General features: G+C 41.9%; 1 non-coding gene across 1 annotated transcript; it reads left to right on the forward strand.

The window, feature by feature from the left end:
* Window positions 1-4,277: 4,277 nt before the first annotated feature.
* LOC145607493 (small nucleolar RNA R71) lies at window positions 4,278-4,384 on the forward strand. The gene has a single exon (XR_014105571.1). It is a non-coding gene; the product is annotated as a small nucleolar RNA R71 (small nucleolar RNA).
* The last annotated feature ends 3,944 nt before the right edge of the window (window positions 4,385-8,328 follow it).

The following is an 8,328-nucleotide window of genomic DNA, read 5'->3' on the forward strand; positions in this document are numbered from 1 at the left end:
ATACCATGGGCAGTGGGATCCCTATCGTATCCCTGGGGTGGAGGCTGAAACCAGTCAGGGTAAATAGCATCGTCGGGAATGTTGCCCCGAAGAGCATAATCATCGTACATAGGGTAGAGAGCTCTACCCTGGTTCCTCTCCAGGTACCCTAACCTCTGGTCTATAGAGCCTACCATCCTCCTAAGGTCAGTATGAGAATGCTCGATACGTCATAAGGCCTGACCTATACTCTGAAGGTCCCAAACTAGGTCAGAGTCAACATGAGGGATGGAGTGAGACATACGAGGTGGAGAAAACGCCACCTCGGGCTGAGGCTGGCGCTGAGGTGGTGGAACTGGTGGTGGTGGTGCTTGCCCCCTAGCGTTGGCAACTAAAAGGTCATACGTGTAGGATGGTTGCCCTGGGGGAAAGGCGGTCAAGTCAGGACTAGGTAGGGGAAAGATGGGCAAAGGTTGCTCACTCCCAGTCCTAATACACCAAAAGGGTGTCTGCTCGCTATCAGGTCGTACCCACCCCAACTCCTCAAAATACCTAGCAGTCATATAGGTATCTGGTCTACAGTTGGTCATTTGGTGGGGTCCATCCTCTACAAAACCGACCTTTTTCACTGCTATTCGAGTGATAAGGCCTCCTACACGGATGGGGGTGCAAGATGTGGTACTGGCCGTGGCATGTCTGCTCAGATGGTGAATAATATACCTACCTATGTTCAATTTCCCGAACCCATACACATAGTGTCCTATGACAGCTAGTTCGTTAGTTTGGGCGTTATGGGGCTCGTTCCTACCTAAAAAACACAAACCCGCAAATCTTTGCCAGATTTTTGGGACAGGGTGATGAATAGGTTTGGTACTAGCATGTTGGGGGTCGGGAGTAGGCAAACCAGTCAGAGCAAAATAAATGTCACCCATTTTATAGTCCGCATGCCATTGGTGAGGTAACTCAGAATTTAATTCAAATAATTTACAAAATTCTACATAAGTTAAACTAATATTCCTATTGTTCAACCTAAAAATTAAATTCGGCCCATTTCTACTATTTACTACTTTTAAAGAAGACAAGAATTCACAAGTTAATTCTCGGTAAGTAGGATAATGCATATCAATGAATTTTCTCATGCCAATGTCATTTAAAAACCGTTTTACAAAATCATACAAACCAAGCGCTTCTAAAGTAGGGCAGTGTAACCACCGTGAAGGAATTACCTCGCGCCCGACTAGATGTTCTAGCCGCTCCTTTAGCTCCTGACTAGTGATGCGGATCGTCGGCCAGTACGGGAGTTGCAAATTCGGGTCGTATTCCTCCCTCGAACTAGAGCTCCTACCGAAAATAGACCGAGCCCTCTTTGAAGCCATGGTAGAAATGCGTATGAAATTAATTTGAAAGAAATTCAAAAATTTTTATATAGAAATGTAGATGATGAAGAGGGGATTACAAATATGTAAAAAGTTTTGGAATTGGGTGAGAATTGGAGAAGAAATCTTAGAGACAAGGTAGAGAGAATTTGAGTTTTAGAGAGAGAAAGTTATGGAGGAAAGAAGAAAAATGAGAAAAAAGACGAAGAAAGAAGAAAAAAAGAGGTCAGGTGCGTCGCGCCTGGTCGGGCGGGGGCTCGCCCGGTCGGGCGATCTAATTTATAAAATCTGTGCAACTCTCGCGCCCGGTCGGGCGTCATTCGCCCAATCGGGCGATCTAAATGCCCGATTTGCGTCAATTCTCGCGCCCGGTCGGGCGATCTAACGCTCGAATTTTCGCCTCTTCTCGCGCCCAGTCGGGCGAGAGTCGCCCGATCGGGCGGAAAAATATGTCCGTATACGACGATTTTCGCACCCGGTCGGGCGCCCATCGCCTGGTCGGACGAAAATACTCAAATTAAAAGCCTAGCTCTCGCGCCCGGTCGGGCCTTCGCCCGATCGGGCCCGAGGCTAATTGACGATTTCACTTTTTGCTTCTTTTCTTCAAAGTTTGGCTAACTCCTTTCCTTTAAACCTGTATAAGCACTCATAAAACTCATTAAATTCCCTCATCTCTCCTCTCAAAAGAAAAAAGAAAGGAAAACTAGTCTAAAAAGCATTAAAAATACGGGTTGCCTCCCGCAAAGCACTGGTTTATCTAGGTCCCGCACGACCTTCTTATCAAGCATAATAACGAGGACCCTTGGCCTAATGCTTGATCGGGCGGTTTCTCACCCGGTCTAGTGGTGTTTTGGCTACGACGCGGCTTCCTGACATGCCCTGTGGGACGCCAATTCACCTTATCTGGTGGATCCTCCTTGACTTGGGTAAGGGGTTCTTTAATGCTACGCACCAAAGATCCTTCTTTGATCGAGGGTTGCTTCAAATTTTCATTGCATTCAACACTTGCAACTCGATCTGGCGGAACACTTACCGTAGGCTCAAATAGCACAACTTGCTTGATTGATTCCACCTTTTCTTCCTCAAAACAAAGACCAACAGTGTAGAGGGCTCTTTCTATTGCATCGACTTCCTTCTGCCATTTTTCTATCTCATCTGAAAGGGATGCAGCACAAGATACCGCCTCCAAGGGATCTTTTTCAAGAGCTTGGGGCTTGTTAGAATAATTATGAACCACATTAACACAAAAGCATTTCTCCTCTGTCATGGGGCTTTTAGGGGTATTATTAAGATTAAAAACAATTTTATCATCCCCTACTGATAGTGTTAATTTACCACTTCTCACATTTATGATTGCTCCTGCAGTGTTAAGGAATGGTCTACCCAAAATAATCGGGGTTTGCATATCCTCAGCCATGTCAAGAACAACAAAATCAACAGGTATATAAAATTTACCTACTCTAACGGGAACATCCTCTAAAACACCTAAAGGGTATTTGAAAGAACGGTCGGCCATTTGTAGAGTAATATTAGTAGCTTTTAATTTACCCATATTCAGTTTGAAACACACAAATAATGGCATAACACTGACGCTAGCACCCAAATCACACAATGCATTATCAATCATTAGATTGCCTATATGACAAGGGATAGAAAAGCTACCCGGATCTTTTAATTTAGGTGGAGATTTATTCTGAAGACACTACACTCTGCAGTGAAAGCCACTGTCTCTACCTCACTAATAGACCTTTTTCTTATCATTATTTCTTTCATAAATTTTGCATATGAAGGTATTTGTGTGATTAATTCAATGAAGGGAACTGTTACCTTCAAATCTTTCACCATCTCCAGGAACTTACCAAACTGCTTATCCAAGTTTGTCTTCAAGTGACGACTGGGGAATGGAAGTTTGATAATTGGCTTTGGAGCATTGTTGCTCTTGTCTGGTGTAGCCACCTTCTCTGGAGTCGTACCCTGCAATGTAGAATTGGATATATTAGTACTATGCTTTATTCCTGCAGGGCTATTAGCTACATTGTCAGGTTTAACAGAATCAAGATTAGCATTATTTATTAAAACAGGTTCATCAACTCTGGGATAGGGGGCCCTTCATAGTTTGAACCACTCCTTAGAGTAATTGCATGGGCTTGATCCGTAGGCCTGGTCGGCTGTGCCGGCAGAGCTCCCTGCTAGCGGGCTTGTAGAGTAGCGGAAAGTTGCGCAATTTGATTATCTATAATTTTATTATGCGCTAAGATTGAATCAATTTGCGTATCTCTACTCTCGATATGCTTCTGCATATTAACCAACATCGCTCTAATTTCCACCAAAGAAGGGTCGGAAGATGAGGAGGATTGTTGTGGTTGATTTTTCTGGCCAGCATTGGGATGGTAATATTTCTGCTGCTGTTGCTGTGGCGCCTGTGGTTCTTGTGGCGGTGGATTTTGAACATTGTTACTCCGGTAGGAAAGGTACGGATGATTCCGATACCCAGGATTGTAGGAGTTGGAGTATGGGTTATTCTGCCTATAAGCTTGAAAGGCATTAACTTGCTCCACGGAACTCCTGCAATCGTGTTCCCAATGACCTAAAATTCCACAATTTTCACAGAAAGCCTCATTAGCATTATTATTGATTGCAGAAACATTAGCTACATTAGCAGTGCTAAGATTATCTAATTTTTGGCAGATAGAGGTCAGTTGAGCTTGCAAAAAGGATACAGAGCCAATACTATGCTTCCCCTTGTTAGCAAATCCTCTAGGATTCCCATATTGGGAATTGTGTATCGCCATATCTTCAATAACCTGACCTGCATCATCAACATTAAGATTCATAAATCTCCCACTAGCTGCAGAATCTAAAATTATTCTAGAAGAATTTCCAATGCCATTGTAGAAGGCTTGGATTAACTGCCATTGTGCTAAATTATGGTGGGGGCATTCTCTTTGTAGGTCCTTGAACCTCTCCCAAGCCTCATATAAAGATTCATCGGCTTCTTGGGCAAAATTCTGAATCGCACTCCGTAGTACGACTGTTCTCTCTGCAGGATAATACTTGTTATAAAAATTCAAAACAAGAGTTTCCCAGTCAGTTATACCAAGTGCAGTCCTATTTAAGCCATTAAACCACAATTTAGCTTTTCTAGTTAAAGAGAAGGGAAAGAGAATCTCCCTGATTTGGTCTTGAGTGACCCCGGCTTGCCTGATGGTATTGCAATATTGACAATAGTCGACAATGTGAAGATTTGGGTCTTCACCCTTGGCTCCAGTGAATTGCTTCCTCTCTATCATCGTTATAAATTGGGGTTTAATTTCAAATTGTACCCCATCAAGAGCCGGAGTAGGGGTGAGATGTGGAAAATCTGTAAGCTTTGGTTGTGAGTAATCACTAAGGTTCTTTGGAGCCGCCATCTTTGATTTTGTGTCTAATGATACCTCTGAATCGCTAGAACCAGTTGGAGGGTCGCGGTGATTATTATTATCACCACAGTCCGCCAGAATTTGCTTGTAGAGATTTTTCTGTCTATAGAAGGATCGTTCGATCTCAAGATCGAATGGGATGTACCCCGATCTGGAACACCTGGGCATAAACAAAAAAAACTAAAAGCAAATATGAGATTTGCCTCAAAGAACTAACGTTCTCTGAGACAAAAAGAAATAACCTAGACTACAAAAATAATCAGAAATAAAAGAAGCCCCCACTTTGACTGAGTTTGGAGAAACGCAAGTTTCGAAAACGAAAGTCAAAGTATTGATAGGGACGGAGAATGATTCAGAGCGTTCTGCGATTCTAAATCATTCTTGTAACGCCGATACCTGCAAACTAGCGTTAGTTAAAACAGATAAGAGAGTTAAGAAACGCGTATCTTTCACCGTCGAGCACACGTCTCTGTAAGTAACCGATTTGTTGTGACGATCTTCCGCAAGCTAGAGAATACCGCCTGAAGACTGCTACGCCTGCAACTGCCTCCAATTTCCGCTGTGATAGTCTTCGAAAAGATCACTGCTTGTTGATCCTTAATGCTGCTATGTCAGTACGTCGGCGCTTTGCTGCTTGTGAACCAGTATGCCGGTGCTTTTGTTGTGATGACAATCCTCTTTTCTTTGGGAATAGTTGCCAACACAACTCTCTTGTATGATGCATGACAATCCGATTCGGGGAAAGTTATCAATGCTTCGTAACAATCCATACTTGGAAATGTTGCTACGATGAAGCGACAATCCGTATCTCGGAAAATTTGCCAAAATCCAATTTTGGGAAAAGTTTCCAATGCTTCATAACAATCTGTCATAAGAATTTTGCTACGATCGACAATCCACATCTTGGAATTTAACTCTTGAAAGCAATCCACCTTGGAAATTTGCCAATGCTATGAGACAATCCTTTTAGGAAAATATTGCTACAATTGACAATCCGCGTCTTGGAACATTTGCAAAAAAAGAGTCGATCGACAATCCACTTCGGGAAAATTTGCCACTTGCTGAAATGAATGACAATCCACGTTGAGGAACTTTTGCCGAAATTTATGATGAGTAGAGACCTACAACAATCCTTTGGGAAATTTTGTCATAGGGAACTGGGTGTATGACAATCCAATCTCGGAAAACTTGCCAGCGATGACAATCCGAACTTGGAAAAAATTGCCAAACAACGAAGGAGCACGACAATCCACGCTTGGAAACTTTGCCAGAGATGACAATCCAATTTTTGGAAAAATTGTCGTTTAAGAAGAATGCGCGACAATCCATATTTGGAAATATTGTCGTTTAAGAAGAATGCGCGACAATCCGTATTTGGAAATATTGTCGTTTGAGTGCTTGTTTTTAAACCGATACGTTGGTGCTTGTAGTGAGCCAGTGTTTTAGGCGCTTAAGCTAAGTGAGACGATTTTTTGTCAGGTCAATCACTTACTACGATTGTAATCGAGCCGACTACTAATCATGTCAATTTGCTAATAGGGGCTAACTGGCGTACCAAGGAACCCGAAATTTCTGTATGAGGTCGAAATAACCGTTCTGAGAGGCTTCGAGCTCTGTTGATGCTGAGATATCTATGGCGTCAAGAATTGGCTCTGTCTCCAGACGCTGGGATCTAGAGTCAGGCGCTGAAATCTGTTGCTAAACGCCAGATGTTGTTGCCATACGACAGCCTTGTCGTCTGGTGCTGGAGTCGGGTCTTCCCTACTCTGCTCTTGCTGCCGATGCTGCTTGGTTTTGCTCCAAACTTTGAGCTTGGTCGTTTCCTTTCAACCAAATCTGTTCAAATCTTTTGTAAATTAAAGCTCTTCATCTCTAATTTACTGATCCATGTAACTCCTCTTTTCTTGGAGGAATCTCCTGTATCATATTCGCGGTTTTTCGAAAAAAATCCGGGAATGTCCTCGCTTGCTGGGATGCACCTGCATTTAATCTTTGACTATAGGACTTTGCTTATCTTTCTTTAGGGTTGACCTAAGACTTAGTGTTGCTTGACTCATTGACTTGTCGTGACTCAAGGTATGAACTTGACTCGCTGTAATTGACTCGAGGTTGACTCGACTCGAAGTAAAATGACACGTGTGACTCATGACCCGTGTGTGCATTGTATTATGATCGTGGGACTCGAAAATGCAAAAAAAAGAAAAAATTTTCCGTCATTTTTGTGGAGGGTACCGACTTTCTCCCGAAAAAGAAAGACACGAAAAAGAATCGAAGTGAAGTTTTTTTGAAGATGCATGTTGAATGAGCTTAATCAAATGTTGTCTCTCACCGTACAAGGATTGTAACATCTTAGACTATCCTACTTGACTCGATAATGAAAGTATTTAGGTAACTTAGGCACGGAGGCTAAGCACTTCATACTTCGATGCAATGATGATTATGAGTGATGTTGGGCATTTTGACATGACAAGGCATGCTTAGCTTCAGCGTCGTGTTAAGATCTCATGAGAAAGGGTTCCTAAGGGAAAGTATATTTGGTCATGTATATGTGCGGTGTGTGAAAGTGATACTAAAGTTAGGCCGCAAAGGCTAAGTGTGTGGAAAGATATTGAAAAGAGTCAGATGGTGGTGACTCTTTAGGCTAGGTAGGCTAATGATGTAAGGATCAAGCCCCCAAGTCTATCACTAAGTGAATAGGGATGAGCATAGGAGATCCCTTGATATGATCATGATGTGTGAATGTGAATGTATTTTTATTACGGCCGCACCTCGATGTGAGGTTGCCTACGTATCCGTTAGGAATCAGGCCGAACGTATCTCTAGCCAAACCTCGCACAAGTGTGTGTATACCTCAAAAAGGTCTTTTTAAGGGTTGTAACATGGTTAGGCTAAAGGTTGAAGCAGAAGGGTGTAGGGAATATTTTCAAGCCTTTAAAATCCCACTAGCTTGAACCCCACTGTGATCATACACTAAAGTATGGTGGCGTCCAAAAGGGAAGAAGATAGAGCAAAAGAGTCGCCAACAAGTTTTTTAGGAACTTGTAAACCGTTCACGAGGTGAAGGTTACACCCCTTAACGATCCAAGAGATAGTCAACTCCATAAGGTCATGAACCAAATAAGGGTTCGGGGATGAAGGTACAAATCCAACCTAAAAGAGATTGAACCTGCCCTAATAATAGGCCTCTACTTTATTCTGATCGTATTCATGTGCGCTTTTTGATTAACATGCAATCAATAGGTTTACCCTAAACCTGTTTAATCTATGTTGGTTTAATATTAATGCACAAATAAACTATTATTGGCGATCACTTGAATTATAATCACAATTAACCCTAACAAGATTATTAATTATCTTATTAAGCGTGATTACAAGTACCAATTCCCTTAAACATGCATAAAGGATGTGATCAAGCAATAAAGAATAATGTATCAAGCAACAAAGAATAAATAATCATGAACAATAATTATAATAATAATAATATCATCATAAATAATCATCATCAAAATAATAATAATAATAATCATCATAAATTATAACAATTATAATCATAA

The sequence above is a fragment of the Chenopodium album genome, chromosome 2 (genome assembly GCF_948465745.1).
Source record: "Chenopodium album chromosome 2, dcCheAlbu1.1, whole genome shotgun sequence".
In the NCBI taxonomy this organism is placed as follows: Eukaryota; Viridiplantae; Streptophyta; class Magnoliopsida; order Caryophyllales; family Amaranthaceae; genus Chenopodium; species Chenopodium album.